This window comes from Choloepus didactylus, chromosome 21 (genome assembly GCF_015220235.1).
Source record: "Choloepus didactylus isolate mChoDid1 chromosome 21, mChoDid1.pri, whole genome shotgun sequence".
NCBI classification, from domain to species: domain Eukaryota; kingdom Metazoa; phylum Chordata; class Mammalia; order Pilosa; family Megalonychidae; genus Choloepus; species Choloepus didactylus.
In genome coordinates, this window is record NC_051327.1 from 20,875,073 (window position 1) to 20,899,129 (window position 24,057).

Genomic DNA, 24,057 nt, shown 5'->3' on the forward strand with positions numbered 1-24,057 from the left:
TCACTTGTTCTGTCTGAGCTTATATAGTGCTCCAGTAAACTAATCAAGGCCCATGCTGAATGGGCAGGGCCACACCTCCATGGAAATCATCCAATGAAAGGTCTCACCCTCAATTGAGTGATCACATCTCCACAGAAACATCCAATCAAAGATTTCCAACCCAATCAACACCAATACGTTTCCTGCCCACACAAGACTGCATCAAAGATAATGGCATTTGGGGGAACATAATACATTCAAACTGGCACAGGGGGGCTAGGAACGAAACATGCAGTTTATGCTAAATTTGTGGGACCAGATAATGAAACTTTCACCATGGGCATAAAAAAACAATCTTACAAAGAGCCCCACATCAACGGTATGGGACACTGGTGCCCATTCTTAGCACACTGGTGGGGCAACCCATCTCCAAGGCCACCCAAGTAGTAGCAGATCTCGGAGAATCTGAACACCTAAGGCAAAAAGGGGCTAGAGTCAGAGCTATGGGCTGTGCCACAAAAAGACATGATGGTCCAAACCGTGTGTCATGCAGACAGATGTGGGCTGACCTAACAGCCACTGGCACTAAAATTGAAGAGACTGATAACCAAACCCTGTGCTAGTAAGGTTATGGAGTAAGTTACCAAAAGGGCAGAGAGATACTGAATTTATAACCAGATCACCAGAGGGAGAAACAATCTCTGGTTGAAAAACAGCCCTTACAGTATAAAGAGCCCCCCACTTCCCCTGCCAAGGAAGCATGGCAAGCCCCTTTTGCCCTTGCACATGGGACAGGTCAAGATCCACAAATAAAAGCTATAAATGAGGGATTGGAGGCTGCCTACTGAGTTAACTATTTTCTGGTCCCCTATAATGAACATAAAGTTTTAGCACTAGTGAATACTGGAGCAAAATGCACCCCAATATATGAAAAACAGCCATGGCCCGGAGGGCCTACATTAGCTATCACCAGGTACAGAGGCCAAAGTATTACAGCAACACAACAATTACTAATGTAGACTGGCCAACTACCACTCGAAAGTACACAGTGTACATATCTCCCATTCCAGAATATATATTAGAAATTGACATTTTGCAGAGTATCATTGTACAAACTACTAAAGGTTAATTCCGTCTCTGGTGCCGAGTGGTCAAACTGTCCAAAGAGGACATGCTATGTGGTCACCAGTAAAGATACCCTCCCCCAGATGCACAGTAGCAGTGTGTCGATATAAATTGCGAGGGGGTCATCAAGAAATTACTGCTACCATCTAGAATTAGAGAGAGTGGGCATTATAATCCCTGTTCACAGGCCATTTAACAGTCCAGTCTGGCCAGTAAGAAAAACCAGTGGAACCCGGTAAATGACTATTGATTATAGAAAGCTTAACAAAGTATCTCCTCTTTTGTTTACAGCTGTACCAAATATAACTACTCTGTTACAGGACATAAGTACTCAATTAGGCCAGTTTCATTCTGTGTTAGGCCTTGCTAACACTTTTTTTTGTATCTCCTTAGACCCCTCCAGCCAGCCTGTCTGCCTTCATGTGGGAAAGACAACCATGGACATTTGCCGTGCTACCAGAAGAATATCTTCATGGTCCCGCTCCTGCCATGGTTTAGTAGCTCAAGATTTTAAAATGTGGAAACCTCCAGCAGAGGTCACTCTCTTTCATTATATTGATGATGTATTGTTGACAGATAACTCTCTTGCAGTATTGGAACCCACTGCTAAGGCTATTCCCTCTGCCAGAGATCAAGTGCAAAATCACCCCCACTCCACATACATCTAAACAGTTCCTGGCTTCCCTTGGTTTGTTATGTTATCAGAGACCATTTATACCCCATTTAGTGCAGATTCTAAAACCTGTTATGTCCTAGTTAAGTCAGGAAACACATGACAATGGAATGTTCCAGAATAAGCTGCTTTTGAAAAAGTCAAACAGGCTACTGCACAGGGTCAGGCTTTAGAGGGGTGGACCCAGGTGAGCCTTGCGAATTAGACGTGGTCAGAACCAATATTGGCTTTGGGTGGGGCTTGTGGCAAAGGGAACAGGCAGAGCAAGTTCCACTGGCTTTTGGTCTCAGCTCTGAAAAGGAGCCAAACTTCAGTACAGTCCCTTAGAAAAACAATTATGCACTGCCTATGACACCCTGCTCCTAGGTGAAAGACGTACCCAAAAATGTCCTATGTCATTGCGCACTGCCATCCCCACAGAGGAGTGGCTAAAAGACACAGCAAATGAACCCCATTCAGGGAGTGCTCAGCTGAGCATTCTGACAAAATGGAATGCCCATCTGCTACAACCCAGTGTCTTTAACAATAGCCCCTTAATTGCAGAAATGCTTGATAGTCTAGGAACAGTTTCCTATGTGGGAGAACAACACTTGCCCCTTCCTGCTGATCCTCCTGAGGTGGCTGCTTCTGTGCCCACCATTCAGAGATGTGGCAGTATACCGGAGTCTGCCTGGTATACTGATGGATCAGCACATGGGCAGCCGGCCACCTGGACAGCAGTCGCTGTATCGGACACCATATGGTAGGAAACTGGGACTATGGCAAAGCAGTCAATGGGCTGACTTAAGGGCCATATGGATGGTGATTGTTCACAAACCAGGATATGCACTATTTGTACAGCCAACTGGGCAGTGTACCAGGGCCTAACAGTGTGGATGGCCACATGGAAGCAAGGGCAACGGACCACCATTGGCTGCCCTTTATGGGGGAAGGAAATGTGGGAAGACATCTGGGCTGCCTGCCACAGGCGCAAGTTTCAGGTTTCAGGTTTCTGCCCATAACATTGACTCTACCAGGCAATATCGAAGCAGATGCTTCAGCAAAACTTCATAGCTTGGAGACAACATCATATGAGGCTGCTGAATGGCTACACAGGAAAACAGGACACTGAGGAAACCAGACTCTGCAGAGGCTGGCACAGCAATTCCAGTTGCCTATCGTGAGGGAACAACTGAAGGCTGTAGATGCCGGCCCCTCCTGCTTGCTGCAACAACCAAGAATGCTTCTCACCAACTCAGTCACATCGGCCGTGAGCAGATCCCAGTCACCAGATGGCAAATAGACCACATTAGGCTGCTTCCCTTATCTGAGGGTACAAAATATGCCTTTACAGCTGTAGACACAGCTCCTGGGCTGTTACTGGCCCTCCCAGTAGGAAAAGCCAACCAGAGGGCTGCAATAGGTAGCCTAGAGAAATCAAGGGCTTTCACTGGGGTCCCCACACACGTGGACAGTGACAGAGGGACCCCCTTTACAGTTAATGCAAGCCTGGATTACTGAACATAATGTCTATGGACATTTCATCTGCCACACTACCACACAACCCCACAGCAGCGGGGCTGACTGAAAGAATGGGCATTTGAAAGAGCAGCTAAAAGACAACAAACAATCCTTGCAGCAGGGGACCCATCAGTTAGATGCAGCCCCCACCAACCTCAATTCACAGCCTCGAGCAGCCGCTTCTGCTCCCCTGAACTGGTAACTGCAGGACCCAGGCAAGTGCTGCGAATCCAGGTGAAAGGACCAGCAACATTACAACCACAACAAGGTAATGAAAATAAGTTGCTCTCACCTGTGCCACAAGCATTAGAAAGTGGGGAAAATAAGGTCATTTGGCCATTGTCCTGGCCAATGCACCTGCACTAGTTGGGAATCCTAAGCCCATGGAGTATTGGGGTCACATAAGATTTAAGATGTATATATAACCAACCCGGGACCACCAATACCTCAAGGTTCTGTATGTATGTATGACTTTGTGGGCACTTATTATACCTAAGCTAACCATAGATTTAACCCCAGAAGACTCCTTGCAATTGGAGGGGGAAATAGTGTGATATCTAAACCCCCCTTATAGCACCTCTTCTCCAGGAACTCTTCGGTCCACTAATGGAAACTTAGCCTGTATATCAGCAGGAACTACCCCTATTTTTCCCCACAAACATCTTTCTTTTCACCCATAATACCCCAGGGGCCTCAGCAGTAACTCATTCCCACAATTGAACCCAATGTTGAGTTTGCACAGACTTGCCACCTTGAGGTGCTACCAGCCTTTCTTGGACTGTAACCCCTATGAATTGGACTGCATGGGACACCCTGCTGGCCCGGCAGAATTCAATGCATCAGGAAATAAGCACAGATTTTATCAAATGTCAGTAGCATCTCTTGGTGGGGTTATTTCTGTGTGGAGTGATCCTAGTGTTCTGTTGTCTCTCATCCGGCATGTCTGTCCTATAGTCAACATTGCCTGCTGCATGGGGGTGGGCTGTGAGGACCTGGGCCCGGGACCCCATCCCCTCCTCTATTATGAGATACATGCAGCTGCTGACATGACAAGGCAACAGCCCCCACGCCTGGGGAGGGGGAAGGATTAAAAGTCCCCTCCCCTACTTACTGTTAGTAACCAAATCTCACAAGACCTTGTTGTAACCAAATCTTATGAGAAACTCCACTGTCACAAACTTTTAGGAGCCCCCTCACCTTGGCACTCCTCTCTCTCTCTGCAGAATAATGGAGAACTGACTTCACTCCCCCGACCAGCCACCATCAGAAAAAATCATCTCCTGTTTTGGAAGTCCCTAATATTCTTTGGTCTTGGGGTTAATCTGGATTGGAACACTGCTATTAATAAAATGGAAAACAAATTTTGGAGAGGATGCAGAAAACAGGAACACTCATTCACTGTTGGTGGCAATGTAAAATGGTACAGCCACACTTTGGAAGAGTTTGGCAGTTCCTCAGAAAGCTAAGTATAGAACTACCATATGAACTAGTGTTTTGGTTTGCTAAGCTACCAAAATGCAATATACCAGAAATGGACTGGCTTTTACAATGGGGGTTTATTAGTTCACAAATTTACAGTTCTAAGACCATTAAAATGTCCCAATCAAGGCATCAATAGGATGCTACCTTACCTGAAGAAAGGCCACATGCATCTGGGGTTTCTCTGTCACATGGGAAGCCACATGGCCAGAGTCTGCTGGGCCTCTCCCAGGGTTAGCTTCTGGTTTCTGCTGCTTTCTCAAAAATGTCTCTGGGCTTCTGTCTTAACTTCTCTCTCTCAGCTCCTGTTGGTCCTTGCTTCTTTCTCCCAGGGCTTTTATCTCTAAGCATGTGGGGGTCCTCTCTTAGCTACCCGGGGGCAAATGGCTGTCTCCAAAACATCTCTGGGCAATTTCTGAGCATCTCTGAGCTTGGTGGAAAATGTCTCTGCCTTTTATCCTCTCATAGAGGATGCCAGTAAACTAATTAAGATCCATGTTGAATGGGTGGGGTCACATCTCCATGGAAATAATCTAACCAAAGGTCCCACTCAAAATTGGGTGGGTCACATCTCCATGGAAACAGCCTAATCGAAAGATCCCAACTACAACAGGTCTGCCCCACAAGAGTGGATTTAAAAGGACATAGTCTTGGGACTTCCAGGAAGATGGTGGAGTAGATGAGACAGAGAAAACTTCTCCATGAAAGAAACTACAGAAAAGGCAGAAAACGCCTGGGACAGCAGTTCCAGGGTACAAGAGGCCAGAGAGGGACCTGTACAATACATGGTGGGGACTTGGATGAAAAAGCAGAGAAACTGTGTCTGAAAGGACGGGGTAAGTTTATTCAGCCAGGACCGCCGCCAGGGGTTGGCAGCTGCAAACTGGCCACGGAGCAGAGGGAGCAGCTCTCCACTCCTGCACACCCATCTCAGCAATTAGCTGGAGAGATAATCCTCCTCAGCCCTGCATACGGGAGCTCCCGTTAGGGAACTCGGGAAACAGCAGACCTGTGTTGACCGCATTTACTCTTCCTCCACGGAAGCCCACACTGTGCATGAGCGAAGAGGCAGGGACAGGCAAGGGCATCACATGGAAGCACCAGCAGCCCGTCCCCCACCCCAGAGGCTCACAGGCGCACGGCAGGTAGGGAGCGGGGCACGATGGAGCTGAAGGGTGAGACGCGCAGCCCCTCAGCTCGAGAGTGATCCACTCAGAGGCCTGGGAATCACCATACCCACGGTGCCCTTAAGCAGATGCCCTGCCAAACTGCACAGAGCCCACCCCTCACCCCCAGGGATAGCAGTCCCCAGTGCACGCGGACAACAGGTGCATTGACTGGATGTTCACATGGTTTGGACCCCGCCCAGTGTGCAGGCATGCTTGGGGAGAAGCTGGCTTGAGGGTGAGAGGTGGCTCAGGAGCACCTCTGCTGGGAAGACAGGGAAAGTACACTCCATAATCTGTGGCTCTGCCAAATTCTATATAAATATTCAAATAATTCTGTATTTATCAAAATAACCTTATCAAGATAAGCAAATGCCCTGAAGACAACAGAAAATCACAAAGCACATGAAGACCCAAGAAGATATGGACAAGCCAAACGAGCAAATGTAAAAGTCGAAGGAGACACAGAACTTGGAGCAATTAATCAAAGAAGTAATATACAAATGATGGACAACATGAGGTGTACAAATATAAGAACAACTGGTGTCCCAGAAGGAGAAGTGAAGAGTAAAGAGCTAGGGAGCATATTTGAGGAAATCATTGGGGATAACTTCCCAACCCTTATAAAAGACATAAATATGCAAACTAAAGAAGCCCAATGACTCCAAATAGAATAAATCCAAATAGACCCACTCCAAGACACATATTAATCAGGTTGTCAAATGCTAAAGAGAAAGAGAAAGTCCTGAAAGCAGCAAGAGAGAAGTGATTCACCACAAACATACAAGGGAAACGACATAAGACTAAGTACTGGAGGAACCTAAGATGGCAGCTAAGTAAGACAGGGCAAACAAAACACCTCCGTGAAAAATACTAGATAAAAGCCAGAAAGTGACCCAGAACACCAGTTCCAGCGATGCACCAGCTGGACAAGGTCTGCTAAATCCAACAGGGAGCGTGCATTTGGTGAAACTGGGAGTCTGCATTCTGAAACAAGTGACTAAGCCAGCTGAAAGTCCCACAGCCATGCTGCAGTGTGGCGAAACCGCGGGCTGGCATTTGGAGACGAACTAGTTCTTTTAAAAAAAAAAAAAAAACCGGGAGCAGCTGCAGATGCAGCCTTGAGAACTGTGCAGTGAAGCACTGCAGGAGCAGACTGTAGCCAATGCCTCAGTGTCTGGCGTGGAGGATAGCCCTCCCCACACCCGCTGCTGATTATCTCAGGGACAGTGGGACAGAGGAGAGCCAAAAGGAGAAAGAAACTGCGCCCTTTGCAGACATCCCTCCGGTGGCCTGGGGACGCTCCCGCCCAGGGCCGGACCCACAGCCCAGAGCCGCACCAAGAAACCCAATCTGACAGGGAGTCTTTCCTGCAGCACCACGCACATGCCACAAATATCGGCCGTGTATGCCTTTAGTGCACCCACAGCTAATTGTCCCAGAGCTAGGAAGGTGGAGCTGTGCGAAAAGGAGGAAATTAATACGCCCCATTCAACCTTCTTTAAAGCAGGCTGGGAATGCCCCTGCACAGCCCAGTAGCCCAGGGCTTCCCTGGAGGCCGGCACGCACTTGTGACGTGGCACAGCCTTCCCTCAGCAGAGGTCCTGGAAGAGCATGGCAGGGGTAGGGAACCTGCTCAGAAAACCCAGGAACCCTACACCAATACCAAGGACTTGTGGGTCAGCGGCAGAGACAATCTGTGGCAAGACTGAAATGAAGGCTTAGACTCTTGTAACACCCTTAAATCTCCGGGAACACCTGAGAGGTTTGATTATTAAAGCTGCCCTGCCTCCCTAACCACCCAGACACACGCTCCACATTCAGGGCAGACAGCACCAACACCACACCCAAACTTAGTGCACCAAATGAACCCCACAAGAATCAGAACCCCACACACCACAAAGACAAAGTTGGGGAGAACTGACTTGAGGGGAATAGGTAACTCACAGATGCCATCTGCTGGCTAGTTAGAGAAAGTTTAGAGATCGGTATTTTTTTATATCCAGAAAGAACCCTATCAAGTAAAGCAAATGCCTAGAGGCCAAAACCAACAGAAAATCTTAAAGCATATGACAAAACCAAACAATATGGAGAACCCAAATCCAAACACCCAAATCAAAAGATCAGAAGAGACACAGTACTTGGCGCAATTAATCAAAGACATAAAATCAAACAATGAGAGCATGGCACAGGACATAAAGGACATGAAGAAGAGCATGGCACAGGATGTAAAGGACATGAAGAAGACCCTAGAAGAGCATAAAGAAGAAACTGCAAGAGTAAATAAAAAAATAGAAGATCTTATGGAAATAAAAGAAACTGTTGGCCAAATTAAAAAGACTCTGGATACTCATAATACAAGATTAGAGGAAGCTGAACAACAACTCAGCATCCTCAATGACCACAAAATGGAAAATGAAAGAACAAAAGAAAGAATGGGGAAAAAATTGAAAAATCGAAATGGATCTCGGGGATACGATAGATAAAATAAAATGTCCAAACTTAAGACTCATTGGTGTCCGAGAAGGGGAACAGAAGGGTGAAGGTCTAGAAAGAGTATTCAAAGAAATTGTTAGGGAAAACTCCCCAAACCTTCTACACAATATAAATACACAAAGCATAAATGCCCAGCGAACTCCAAATAGAATAAATCCAAATAAACCCACTCCAAGACATATTCTGATCAGACTCTCAAATACTGAAGAGAAGGAGCAAGTTCTGAAAGCAGCAAGAGAAAAGAAATTCACCACATACAAAGGAAACAACATAAGACTAAGTAGTGACTACTCAGCGGCCACCATAGAGGCAAGAAGGCAGTGGCATGACATATTTCCAACCAAGAATACTTTATCCAGCAAAACTCTCCTTCAAATTTGAGGGAGAGCTTAAATTTTTCACAGAGAAACAAATGCTGAGATATTTTGCTAATAAAAGACCTGCCCTACTTCAGATACTAAAGAGAGCCCTACTGACAGCAAAACAAAGAAAGGAGAGAGAGAGAGAGAGAGAGAGACAATTTTAACAGACATATATAGAACATTACGTCCCAAATCACCAGGACACACATTTTTCTCTAGTGATCACGGATCTTTCTCCAGAATAGACCATATGCTGGGACATAAAACAAGCCTCAATAAATTAAAAAAAAAAAACTGAATATATGCAAAGCATTCTCTGACCACAATGGAATACAAATAGAAGTCAATAATTTTTGATTTGTAACTCCACTATTTACTTCCTACAGGATATAAAATACATAAACTCTAATGACAAATCAGTGGTTTTGGACTCAATGTAAAATATGTAATTTTTGACAAGAACTATATAAAGGTGGGGGAATGGAGGAATATAGGAATATAGTTTACATGTGCCCTATTGAAGTTAAGTTGGTATCAAAGAAAAACAAGATTGTTATGGATTTAAGAGGTTAAATTTAAGCCCCACAGTAAACACAAAGAAATTATCAGAGAATACAACCACAGAGATGAAAAGTAGAGTATAGGTTACGAGAAGTGGGGGAAGGGGCAATGGGGAGTTAAGAAATGAGTGTAGGGTTGCTGTTTGGGGTGAAGGGAAATTTCTAGTAATAGATGGTGGGAAGGTGATAGCATTACAACATTCTAAATGTGATTAATCTCACTAATGGAATGCTAGAGAGGGGTTGGAATGGGAAGATTTAGGCCATATATATGTTTCCACAATTGAAAAAGAAAAAAAAAAGAAAAAAGAAAAAGACGGTCACGGTCTAAATAGGCAATGACAATTAAATGCCAAAGATGAGCCTGGGTGGGATCTGAAGATGGAGGAGAGGAGACTCAAAGGGATACAGTTGGGACATAAGAAGACAAAAAAAAAAAAAAGGAAATATAGAATATAAGCTTTGTATCAATGTTGAATTTCTTGAACTTCTTAGCTGCACTTAATGAGATTGCATAAAAGAATGTTCTTGTTCATGAGAATTGTATATGTGAATTATATGGTTTGTCCAAAGGAAAAAAAAAAAAAAAAAGACCAAGTACTGACCACCCAGCAGGCACCATGGAGGTGAGAAGGCAGTGGTATGACATATTTAAGATCCAGAAAGAGAAAAATTGTCAGCCAAGAATTCTTTACTTCAAAATTGAGGGAGAGTTTAAAATTTTCACAGACAAACAAATGCTGAGAGAATCTGTTAACAAGAGACCTGCCCTGCAAGAAATACTAAAGGGAGTTCTACCACTGAGGAAAAAAAGGAGAGTATTAGTAAGGGTAATTTAAAAGGAAAAAAGAGAGGGGAGGGAATACATCTGACAAAAATCAAAGAATAAGATGGTTCAAGAACTGCCTTCACAGTAATAACTTTGAAAGTGAATGGGTTAAACCCCCCAATTAAAAGATACAGACTGGTAGAATGGATTAAAAAATATGACCCAACAATATGCTGTTTACAAAAGACTCATCTTAGACCCAGTAACACAAAGAGATTGAAAGTGAAAGGATAGAAGAAAATATTACACATAAGCTGCAGCAAAAGAAAGCAGGGGTAGCTATAGTAATACCAGACAAAACAGACTTTAAATGCAAAGATGTCCTAGGAGACAAAGAAGGACACTATATATTAATAAGAGGGACAATTCACTAAGAAGAAATAACAATCATAAATGTGTATGCAACCAATCAAGGAGCTCCAAAGTACATGAGACAAACACTGGCAAAACTGAAGGAAGCAACAGACATTTCAACAATAATAGTGAGGGACTTGAATGCACCACTCGCTTATATAGAGAGAATTAGACAGAGGACCAGTAAGGAAACTGAGAACCTAAACAATGTGATAAACAAATTAGACTTAACAGACATATATAGAGTGTTACATCCCAAATTACCAGGATACACACTATTCTGTAGCACCCATGGAATGTTCTCCAGGATAAATCATATGCTGAGGCACAAAAGAAGTTTCAATAAATTTTAAAAGATTGAAATTATTCAAAGCATATTCTCTGAACACAGTGGAATCCAACTAGAAATCAACAACCACCAGGGAACCAGATCATCCACAAATATGTAGAGGTTAAACAACACACTCCTAAACAATCATTGGGTCAAAGAAGAAATTTCAAGAGAAATTGCTAACTATCTAGAGACTAACAAAAACAAGAACACAACATATCAAAACCTATGGGATACAGTGAAGGTGGTGCTGATAGGGAAATTTATAGCTTTAAACGTATATTTTAAAAAGGAAGAAAAAGCTAAAACCAAAGACCTAACTGAACAACTGAAGAAGTGGAAGAATGATCAGCAAACTAACCCTAAAGTAAGTAGAAGAAAAGAAATAACAAAGATTAAAGCAGAAATAAATGATCTGGAGAACAAAGAAACAACAGAGAGAATAAACAAAAACACAAGTTAGTTCTTTGAGAAGATCAAGAAGATTGACACTTAGCCAGACTGACAAAGTCAAAAAGAAAGAAGACCCAAATAAACAAAATAAGAAATAAGAGGGGGGACATTACTCTGGATCTTGACAAAATTTGAAAAATCCTAAGAGGATACTATGAACAACTGTACAACAACAAACCAGATGAATTAGAGGAAATGGGTAATTTCCTAGAAACACATGAACAACCTAGAATGACCAGGGAGGATACAGAAGACCTCAGCAAACCAACCACAAGTAAGGAGAGCCAATCAGTCACCAAAAAGCTTCCTATAAATAAAAGCCCAGAGCCAGATGGTTTCACAGGGGAATTTTACTAAACTTTCCAAAAAGAACTGACACCATTCCATTCAAATTCTTTCAGAAAATTGAAGAAAAAGGAACACTACTTCATTTTATGAAGTTAACGTCACTTGAATACCAAAATCAGACAAAGATACTACAAGAAAGGAAAACTACAGGCCAACCTCCTCCCTAATGAATATAGTCACAAAAATTCTCAACAAAATATCTGCAAATCAAATCCAAAGACACATTGAAAGAATCATACATCATGACCAGGTGGGTTCATTCCAGGCATGCAAGGGTGGTTCAACATAAGAAAATCAATCAAAATAATACAACACATTAACAAATTGAAAGGGAAAAATTAAATGATCATCTCAATAGATGCTGAAAAAACATTTGACAAAATTCAGCATCCTTTTTTGATTAAAAAAAAAAACAAAACTTCAAAAGGTAGGAATTGAAGGAGACTTCCTCAATATGATAAAGGGAATATATGAAAAACCCACAACCAGCATAGTACTCAACAGTGAGAGACTGAAAACCTTCCCCCTAAGATCGGGAACAAGATGAAGATGCCCGCTGTCACCACTATTATTCAACATTGTGCTAGAAGTTCTATCCAGAGCAATCCAACAAGAAAAGAAATAAAAGACATCCAAATTGGAAAGAAGTAAAACTGTCATTATTTGCAGATGATAAGATCTTATTTTTGGAAAATCCTGAGAAATCAATGACAAAACTACTTGAGCTAATAAACAAATTCAGCAGAGTGGCGAGATGCAAAATTAATGTCCTAAAGTTAGTAATGTCCCTATATTCTAGTAATGACTTAACTGAAGAGACACTTGAGAAAAAAATTCCATTCACAATAGCAACTTAGAAAAATCAAGTACCTAGGAATGAACTTAACCAAAGATGTAAAAGACCTCTACACAGAAAATAACAAAACTTCACTGAAAGAAATCAAAAAGGACCTAAACAGCTGGAAAGATATTCTGTGTTCATGGATAGGAAGCCTAAATGTCGTTAAGATGTCAATTCTGCCCAAATTGATCTACGGATTCAATGCAATTTCAATCAAAATTCCAGAAACCTACTTTGCAGCCTTTGAAAAACCAATTTTATCAAATTGATTTGGAAAGGGCCTTGAATTGCCAAAAACATTCTAAAAAAGAATGAAGTAGGAAGACGTAAACATTCTGACTTTAAAGCCTACTATAAACCCACAGTGGTCAAAACAGCATGGTGGCTACAGCCAAGAGGGACACTTTGAAGAATGCACAGAAGCTGAGAGAGTAGCTGCAGATGAGAGACAGTTTGAAGATGGCCATTGAAAGCAGACTTTTGCTCCAGAGAAGCAGAGAGGACAAGCACCCCAAGAGCAACTAAAAGTGACATTTTTGAGGAGCTGCAGCCTAGAGAGAAAGCCATTTTGAAACCAGAACTTGGAGCAGATGCCAGCCATGTGCCTTCCCAGCTAACAGAGGTTATCTGGACACCATTGGCCATCCTCCAGTGAAGGTTGTGTTTCCTGGAATCATTTTAACTACCCCCTGTTGTTTGTATAGTTACTCCTCCAGGAAAGTAGGTAAAAAGCCAGGAACTGCGTGGACTGGACACCACAGAGCAATCTGTCTTTGGGCATACTTCATACAACACTCATGAAAACGTGGAACTGCTGAGATCACCAAAATCTGTAAGTTTTTGCGGCCAGGGGACCCGCGCCCCTCCCTGCCAGGCTCAGTCCCGGGGGAGGAGGGGCTGTCAGCTCCAGGAAGGAGAAGGGAGAATTGCAGTGGCTGCTCTCATCGGAAACTCATTCTACTGATTCAAACTCCAACCATAGATAGACTGAGGCCAGACACCAGAGACTCTGAGAGCAGCCAGCCCAGCAGAGAGGAGACGGGCATAGAAGGAAAACAACACGAGAAGCTCCAAAGTAAAAGCAGAGGATTTTTGGAGTTCTGGTGAACACAGAAAGGGGAAGGGCGGAGATCAGGCCTTGAGGCGCATATGCAAATCCCGAAGCAAGGCTGATCTCTCTGCCCAGGGCACCTTTCCTTAATGGCCCTGGTTGCTTTGTCTATTAGCATTTCAATAACCCATTAGATCTCTGAGGAGGGCCGTTTTTTTTTTGTTTTTTTTTTTTTTAAATCCTTTTTGCTTTTTCTAAAACAATTACTCTAAGAAGCTCAATACAGAAAGCTTCAAAGAATTGAAATTTGGGCACGTCAAGTCAAGAGCAGAACTAAGAGAGCTCTGAGACAAAAGGCAATAATCCAGTGGCTGAGAAAATTCACTAAACAACACAACTTCCCAAGAAAAGGGGGGGGTCCGCTCACAGCCACCATCCTGGTGGACAGGAAACACTCCTGCCCATCGCCAGCCCCATAGCCCAGAGCTGCCCCAGACAACCCAGTGTGACGGAAGTGCTCCAAATAACAGGCACACACCACAAAACTGGGCGTGGACATTAGCCTTCCCTGCAACCTCAGCTGAATGTCCCAGAGCTGGGAAGGGGGAGCAGTGTGAATTAACAGAGCCCCATTCAGCCATCATTTGAGCAGACTGGGAGCCTCCCAACACAGCCCAGCAGCCCAGAACTGCCCTGGGGGGACGGCACTCACCTGTGACATAGCACAGTCATCCCTCAACAGAGGACCCGGGGTGCACAGCCTGGAAGAGGGGCCCACTTGCAAGTCTCAGGAGCCATACGCCAATACCAAAGACTTGTGGGTCAGTGGCAGAGACAAACTGTGGCAGGACTGAACTGAAGGATTAGACTATTGCAGTAGCTTTAAAACTCTAGGATCATCAGGGAGATTTGATTGTTAGGGCCACCCCCCCCACCCCGACTGCCCAGAAACACGCCCCACATACAGGGCAGGCAACACCAACTACACACGCAAGCTTGGGACACCAATTGGGCCCCACAAGACTCACTCCCCCACTCACCAAAAAGGCTAAGCAGGGGAGATCTGGCTTGTGGAGAACAGGTGGCTCGTGGACGCCACCTGCTGGTTAGTTAGAGAAAGTGTACTCCACGAAGCTGTAGATCTGATAAATTAGAGATAAGGACTTCAACTGGTCTACAAACCCTAAAAGAACCCTATCAAGGACAGCAAATGCCACGAGGCCAAAAACAACAGAAAATTATAAAGCATATGAAAAAACCAGACGATATGGATAACCCAAGCCCAAGCACCCAAATCAAAAGACCAGAAGAGACACACCTAGAGCAGCTACTCAAAGAACTAAAGATGAACAATGAGACCCTAGTACGGGACATGAAGGAAATCAAGAAGACCCTAGAAGAGCATAAAGAAGACATTGCAAGACTAAATAAAAAAATGGATGATCTTATGGAAATTAAAGAAACTGTTGACCAAATTAAAAAGATTCTGGACACTCATAGTACAAGACTAGAGGAAGTTGAACAACGAATCAGTGACCTGGAAGATGACAGAATGGAAAATGAAAGCATAAAAGAAAGAATGGGGAAAAAAATTGAAAAAACTCGAAATGGACCTCAGGGATATGATAGATAATATGAAGCGTCCGAATATAAGACTCATTGGTGTCCCAGAAGGGGAAGAAAAGGGTAAAGGTCTAGGAAGAGTATTCAAAGAAATTGTTGGGGAAAACTTCCCAAATCTTCTAAACAACATAAATACACAAATCATAAATGCTCAGCGAACTCCAAATAGAATAAATCCAAAAAAACCCACTCCGAGACATATACTGATCACACTGTCAAACATAGAAGAGAAGGAGCAAGTTCTGAAAGCAGCAAGAGAAAAGCAATTCACCACATACAAAGGAAACAGCATAAGACTAAGTAGTGACTACTCAGCAGCCACCATGGAGGCGAGAAGGCAATGGCACGATATATTTAAAATTCTGAGAGAGAGGAATTTCCAGCCAAGAATACTTTATCCAGCAAAGCTCTCCTTCAAATTTGAGGGAGAGCTTAAATTTTTCACAGACAAAGAAATGCTGAGAGAATTTGCTAACAAGAGACCTGCCCTACTGGAGATACTAAAGGGAGCCCTACAGACAGAGAAACAAAGACAGGACAGAGAGACTTGGAGAAAGGTTCAGTACTAAAGAGATTCGGTATGGGTACAATAAAGGATATTAATAGAGAGAGGGAAAAATATGGCAAACATAATCCAAAGGATAAGATGGCCGATTCAAGAAATGCCTTCACGGTTTTAACGTTGAATGTAAATGGATTAAACTCCCCAATTAAAAGATATAGATTCGCAGAATGGATCAAAAAAAATGAACCATCAATATGTTGCATACAAGAGACTCATCTTAGACACAGGGACACAAAGAAATTGAAAGTGAAAGGATGGAAAAAAATATTTCATGCAAGCTACAGCCAAAAGAAAGCAGGTGTAGCAATATTAATCTCAGATAAAATAGACTTCAAATGCAGGGATGTTTTGAGAGACAAAGAAGGCCACTACATACTAATAAAAGGGGCAATTCAGCAAGAAGAAATAACAATCGTAAATGTCTATGCACCCAATCAAGGTGCCACAAAATACATGAGAGAAACATTGGCAAAACTAAAGGAAGCAATTGATGTTTCCACAATAATTGTGGGAGACTTCAACACATCACTCTCTCCTATAGATAGATCAACCAGACAGAAGACCAATAAGGAAAGTGAAAACCTAAACAATCTGATAAATGAATTAGATTTAACAGACATCTACAGGACATTACATCCCAAATCACCAGGATACACATACTTTTCTAGTGCTCACGGAACTTTCTCCAGAATAGATCATATGCTGGGACATAAAACAAGCCTCAATAAATTTAAAAAGATTGAAATCATTCAAAGCACATTCTCTGACCACAATGGAATACAATTAGAAGTCAATAACCATCAGAGACTTAGAAAATTCACAAATACCTGGAGGTTAAACAACACACTCCTAAACAATCAGTGGGTTAAAGAAGAAATAGCAAGAGAAATTGCTAAATATATAGAGACGAATGAAAATGAGAACACAACATACCAAAACCTATGGGATGCAGCAAAAGCAGTGCTAAGGGGGAAATTTATAGCACTAAACGCATATATTAAAAAGGAAGAAAGAGCCAAAATCAAAGAACTAATGGATCAACTGAAGAAGCTAGAAAATGAACAGCAAACCAATCCTAAACCAAGTAGAAGAAAAGAAATAACAAGGATTAAAGCAGAAATAAATGACATAGAGAACAAAAAAACAATAGAAAGGATAAATATCACCAAAAGTTGGTTCTTTGAGAAGATCAACAAGATTGACAAGCCCCTAGCTAGACTGACAAAATCAGAAAGAGAGAAGACCCATATAAACAAAATAATGAATGAAAAAGGTGACATAACTGCAGATCCTGAAGAAATTAAAAAAATTATAAGAGGATATTATGAACAACTGTATGGCAACAAACTGGATAATGTAGAAGAAATGGACAATTTCCTGGAAACATATGAACAACCTAGACTGACCAGAGAAGAAATAGAAGACCTCAACCAACCCATCACAAGCAAAGAGATCCAATCAGTCATCAAAAATCTTCCCACAAATAAATGCCCAGGGCCAGATGGCTTCACAGGGGAATTCTACCAAACTTTCCAGAAAGAACTGACACCAATCTTACTCAAACTCTTTCAAAACATTGAAAAAAATGGAACACTACCTAACTCATTTTATGAAGCTAACATCAATCTAATACCAAAACCAGGCAAAGATGCTACAAAAAAGGAAAACTACCGGCCAATCTCCCTAATGAATATAGATGCAAAAATCCTCAACAAAATACTTGCAAATCGAATCCAAAGACACATTAAAAAAATCATACACCATGACCAAGTGGGGTTCATTCCAGGCATGCAAGGATGGTTCAACATCAGAAAAACAATCAATGTATTACAACACATTAAAAACTCGAAAGGGAAAAATCAATTGATCATCTCAATAGATGCTGAAAAAGCATTTGACAAAATCCAACATCCCTTTTTGATAAAAACACTTCAAAAGGTAGGAATTGAAGGAAACTTCCTCAACATGATAAAGAGCATATATGAAAAACCCACAGCCAGCATAGTACTCAATGGTGAGAGACTGAAAGCCTTCCCTCTAAGATCAGGAACAAGACAAGGATGCCCGCTGTCACCACTGTTATTCAACATTGTGCTGGAAGTGCTAGCCAGGGCAATCCGGCAAGACAAAGAAATAAAAGGCATCCAAATTGGAAAAGAAGAAGTAAAACTGTCATTGTTTGCAGATGATATGATCTTATATCTAGAAAACCCTGAGAAATCAACGATACACCTACTAGAGCTAATAAACAAATTTAGCAAAGTAGCGGGATACAAGATTAATGCACATAAGTCAGTAATGTTTCTATATGCTAGAAATGAACAAACTGAAGAGACACTCAAGAAAAAGATACCGTTTTCAATAGCAACTAAAAAAATCAAGTACCTAGGAATCAACTTAACCAAAGATGTAAAAGACCTATACAAAGAAAACTACATAACTCTACTAAAAGAAATAGAAGGGGACCTTAAAAGATGGAAAAATATTCCATGTTCATGGATAGGAAGGCTAAATGTCATTAAGATGTCAATTCTACCCAAACTCATCTACAGATTCAATGCAATCCCAATCAAAATTCCAACAACAAAAAAAAAAAAAAAAAAAAAAAACAGCATGGTACTGCACAAAATAGACATATTGATCAATGGAATTGAAACAAGAGTTCAAAAACAGACCCTCAGATCTATGATCAAATGATTTTTGATAAGGCCCCCAAATCCACTGAACCGGGACAGACTAGCCTCTCCAAGAAATGGGGCTGGGAGAACTAGATATCCATATCCAAAGGAATGAAAGAGGACCCCTACTTCACATCCTATACAAAAATTAACTTAAAGTGGATCAAAGACCTCAATATGAGACAATACCATGAAATTCCTAGAAGATACTATGGGAAAACATCTTCAAGACCTAGTATTAGGAGATAGCTTCTTAGACTTTACACCCAAAGCACAAGCAATGAAAGAAAAAATAGATAAATGGAAACTCCTCAAAACCAAAGGCTTCTGTGCCTCAAAGGATTTTGTCAAAAAGGTGAAAAGGCAGCCAACGCAATGGGAGAAAATATTTGGAAACCATATATCTGATAAGAGACATATATATAAAGAAATGCTACAACTCAATGACAATAATACAAAAAGCCCAATTATAAAATGGGCAAAAGATATGAAGACATTTTTCTGAAGAAGAAATACAAATGGCCAAAAAACACATGAAAATATGTTCGTCTTCACAAGCTATTAGGGAAATGCAAATCAAAACCACAATAAGATACCATCTCACCCCAATAAGAATGGCTGCCATTAAACAAACATGAAACAACAAATGTTGGAGAGGAAGTGGAGAAATTTGAACTCATATTCATTGCTGGTGGGAATGTATAATGATACAGTCTCCATGGAAGAGTTTGGCGGTTCCTCAGAAAACTATGTATCAAATTACCTTATGATCCAGCAATTCCACTTCTCAGTATATATACCCAGAAGATCTGAAAGCAGTGACACGAGCAGATAGTTGTATACCGATACTCATAGTGGCATTGTTCACAACTGCCAAGAGACAGAAACAACCCAAGTGTCCTTCAACAGACAAGTGGATAAACAAAATGTGGTACATACATGATAGAATACTATGCAGCAATAAGAAGGAATGAGGTCGTGAAACATGACAACATGGATGAACCTTGAAGACATAATGCTGAGTGAAATAAGCCAGAGGAGAGATTGTATGTTATCACTAATATGAACTCCCTGAGCTATGTAAATCAGTGTCTTATAATGTAGTGTCTACCTAGAGATAGAAGATAGTGAAGGGGGAATGATTACTTAATAGGTAGAGACATGTTAATGAGGGTGAACTTAAAGTTATGGGAATGGACAGGGGTGATGATAGTTCGTTACTGGGATTATAAGTATCAGTGCTGCACAAAAGGCGAATGTGACTGAAGGGGTTGTTTAAAGGCATGTATCCCACAGAATAGCACCACAAATATAAACATGTGCTTGCATGATCTACTTCTAAGGTATGACATTGGTACAAAGAGTTAACAACAGAGTAGTATATGGGGAAAAACTACCTATTGCATATTATAGACTACATTTAATAGGAATACCTTACCAGTACCACACTAATACTAGGGATGAATAATTTGGGGCTGATAAGAGCTTTGGGGTGTTTTGGATTATGATAATTGTTTAAAATTGAGAATGATGATGACTATACAACTAAATGAAAACAATGTGAGACACTGATTGTTTACCTTGGACAGAATATATGCCGTGTGAAATCAGGAGTCCCCTACGTAATAAGTCAAGACTTCGATCTTGAAGCCTGCTCTAGTGAAATGTATGGTTGTAAAGGTGTGGCTAAGCCCACCTATAATTATGCCTAAGCATCACCACCAGAGAACATTTTTGTTGATCAGATGTGCCTTTCTCTCTATCAGACCAACTATGCAAATTCATCACCCTTTCCCCAATGTGGGACAGGATTCCCAGGTAAGTGAGTCTCCCTGGCAACATGGGACAGGGATCATAGGAATGAGTCTGACCCCCGGCATCGAGGGACTGAGAATGACTTCTTGACCAAAAGGGGGAAAAGAAAGGCAACAAAATAAGGTTTCAGTGGCTAAGAGATTTCAAATAGTCAAGAGACTGTCCTGGAGGTTACTCCTATGCAACCTTCAGCTAGAGATGCCAAATGGCCACGGTATGACAAGCTCTAATAAACAGTAGTCCTAAAAACCGTAAAGAATACCTTGGTCCCTATCTGAGACTATAAAAGTTTCACTCGCTAAGTTTATTTTTCAGAAACTTAAATCCTCCCAAGTGTTCCAATGCCAGATAAGTCCCAAAACCCAGAGACAATAGCCTCTTCAAGAACAACAACCAAAAGTGTCCCCCTTTCCCATAATGTTGACACCCCTGTTCAACATGAACAAGTTAGGTTGGTCACTGCCTAAACATCCCTGAACAATGGGAAAGTGATCAAATAAGAAAGAGGGGTAGCAACAGACAAGGTTGGATTTAACAAAGGATTATGAATACTGAATCTTAAATATATATATATATATATATATATATATATATATGTATGTATGTATGTATGTATGTATATATTAGTTTCTAAAACACTAGAATAGCTAGAAGGAAAGAACTGAAATGGTGGAACTGTAACCCATAACATTTTTTTTTATTTCCTACATAACTACTTGTTAAATTGTACTTTGAAAGTTATCATCTTTCTGCATATATGTTATATTTCACAATAAGGAAATAACTGAAATTGTGAAACTATAATCGATTTTGTGCCTGTTTGGATATATTATGTCCCCCAAAAAGCCATGTTCTTTAATGCAATCTTGTGGGGGCAGATTTATTAGTCTTTTGATTAGGGTAGAACCTTTGATTGAGTTTTTCCATGGAGATGTGACTCCCCCAACTGTGGGTGGTACTTCTAATTAGATTATTTCTATAAAGATGTGGCCCCACCCATTCAGGGTGGCTCTTGATTAGTTCACTGGAGTATTTAAGAGAGAAGCTAAGAGCCGACACAGTCGCAGTTGCTTGCTGACACTTAAAGATGTTTGGAGATGCAGACAGAAGGACGTTTGGAGACGCTAACCTAAGAGATGAAGCTCAGAGTTTGCCCTGGAGAAGCTAAGAGAGGACTCCCAGATGCTTAGCAAGAAAGCCACTGGAATCAGAAGCTAAAAGCAACACAACCTGGGAGCAAAGGACCAGCAGATGCCAGCTACGTGTCCTCCCAGCTAACAGAGGCATTCAGGACATCATCGACCATTCTTCAGTGAAGGTATCCTCTTGCTGATACCTTAATTTGGACACTTTCATGGCCTTGGGACTAAATTTGTAACCAAATAAACCCCCTTTATAAAAGCCAATTCATTTCTGATACTTTGCATAATGGCAGCATTAACAAACTGGAACAATATTCTTTGAAAATTGCTCTATAGCTACTCATTAAATTGTACGTTGAAAGTTATCACCTTTCTGTATATATGTTATATTTCACAATAAGGAAATAACTGAAACTCTGGAACAGTAACCCATAACATTCTTTGAAATTTGCTCTCTACCTACTTGTTAAATTGTACTTTGAGAAACTCGGAGCTAGAGCTCGGCAGATATGAATGTCAGTATTAGTGCATACTGCAACTGTTAAAAAAAAGCTGAAAAAGAGCCCAGATTTCAATTAGTGATATGAATGAAGCAGATCTGGTTAAGACTAGGGCAAACTGGGCCAAAGGCTAAAGGTTGAAACTGACTGTGTTTTAAAACTTCAACTTCCATGTGAGACCAAGGGAAGAGACGTCTATGTGGTGCAGGATCTATATTCTCTAAACAGTATAACTCTATAGTCAGTTTGTTCAAACACCACGATTGCACAGAGCTTTGAATAGGAAGTGAGATATGGTGGGTTGGTATAGGTTAGAGTGAAATAGTGACACACCCTAAAGTAATTTGGGCAGAGACTAAAAAATATATTTACAGCCTCCCCCCCCCCAACCTGAGGAGCTGCGGGAAGGTGCAGAAGTGTTGGACTGCCTCACCTGGACTGATGCTGATGTTGTCACAAACACTGGGATTGGCGGTTTGATGTGCCGAGCCCTCTATCATGGGACTTGCCCTTGTGGGGCTCGTTACTGCAAAGGAGAGGCTAAACTTGCATATAATTGTGCCTAAGAGTCTCCCCGAGTACCTCTTTGTTGCTCAGATGTAGCCCTCTCTCTCTCTCTCTCTCTCTCTCTCTCTGACCCACTGCAGCAGGTGAACTCACTGCCCTCCCCCCTATGTGGGACTGACTCCCAGGGGTGTAAATCTCCCTGGCAACGCAGGATATGACTCCCAGGGATGAATCTGGACCCGGCATCATGGGATTGAGAATATCTTCTTGACCAAAAGGGGGATGCAAAATGAGACAAAATACTTTCAGTGGCTGAGAGATTTCAAGTGGAGTCGAGAGGTCACTCTGGTGGACATTCTTATGCACTATATAGATAACACCTCTTAGGTTTTAATGTATTGGAATAGCTAGAAGTAAATACCTGAAACTACCAAACTCCAACCCAGTAGGCTGGACTTCTGAAGACGACTGTATAATAACATAGATTACAAGGGGTGACAGTGTGATTGTGAAGGCCTTATGGATTACACTCCCTTTGTCGAGTGTGTGGATGGATGGGTAGAAAAGTGGGGACAAAAACTAAATGACAAATAGGGTGGGGGGGGGATGGTTTGGGTGTTCTTTTTTTACTTTTATTTTTTATTCTTATGCTGATTCTTTCTGATATAAGGAAAATGTTCAGAAATAGATTGTGGTGATGAATGCATAACTATATGATTGTACTGTGAACAGTTGATTGTATACCATGGATGATTATGTGGTATGTGAATATATTTCAATAAAACTGAATTTTTTAAAAAAATTGTACTTTGAAAGTTACCACTTTTATGTATGTATCTATGTTATATTCCACAATAAAAAAAGAATTAAAAGTGAGCTAAAGTGACAATATTACTCTCAGACAAAACAGACAAAAGTCAAAACAATTAAAGAGATAAAGGATATTATATATGATAAACAGTTCATTCCAGCAAGAAGCTATGACAGTTATAAACCTATGCACCTCATAACAGAGCCCCAAAATATATGAAGCACAAGTTGAGAAAAATGAAGGGAGAAATAGATAGTTCTACAATAATAGTTGGAGACTTCTGTACACCACTTTAAATCATTGATAGAACATCTAAGCAGAAGTTTGATAAGGAAATAGAGAACTTTAGCAATACTATTAAGCAATTAAACTTAATGGATTTATATAGAACACTCCACCCCAAAACAGCAAAATACACATTCTTCTCAAGTGCACATGGAACATTCTCTGGGATAGATCATATGTTAGGGCACAAATCAAATCATAATGAATTCTAAAATTCTGAAATTATACAAAGTATCTTCTTGGAGCAGAAAGGAGCAGAAAGATAAAAGAATGAAAAAAAAAAAAAAAGAACAGAACCTGAGGAACCAATATACTATCATAGGAGTTCCAGAAGCAGAAGAAAACAGAAAAAAAATATATACATGAAGAAATAGTGGCTGAAAATTTCCCAAATCTAATTAAAGATAAAAATAACAAATCCAAGATGCTCAAGAAACACAAAGCAGGATGAACCCAAACAGATCTACATCAAGACACATTATAATCAAACTGTCAAATGCCAAATATAGATAGAATCTTAAAAACAGCAAGAAAGAAACAACACATCACATATAAGGAATCCTTGATAAGATTAACATCCAATT

At 41.3% G+C, this 24,057-nt stretch overlaps 1 long non-coding RNA gene across 2 annotated transcripts in view; it reads right to left on the reverse strand.

The window, feature by feature from the left end:
- Positions 1-24,057, reverse strand: part of LOC119517855 — a 57,467-nt gene that overhangs the window by 27,915 nt on the left and 5,495 nt on the right. The window lies entirely within an intron of this gene.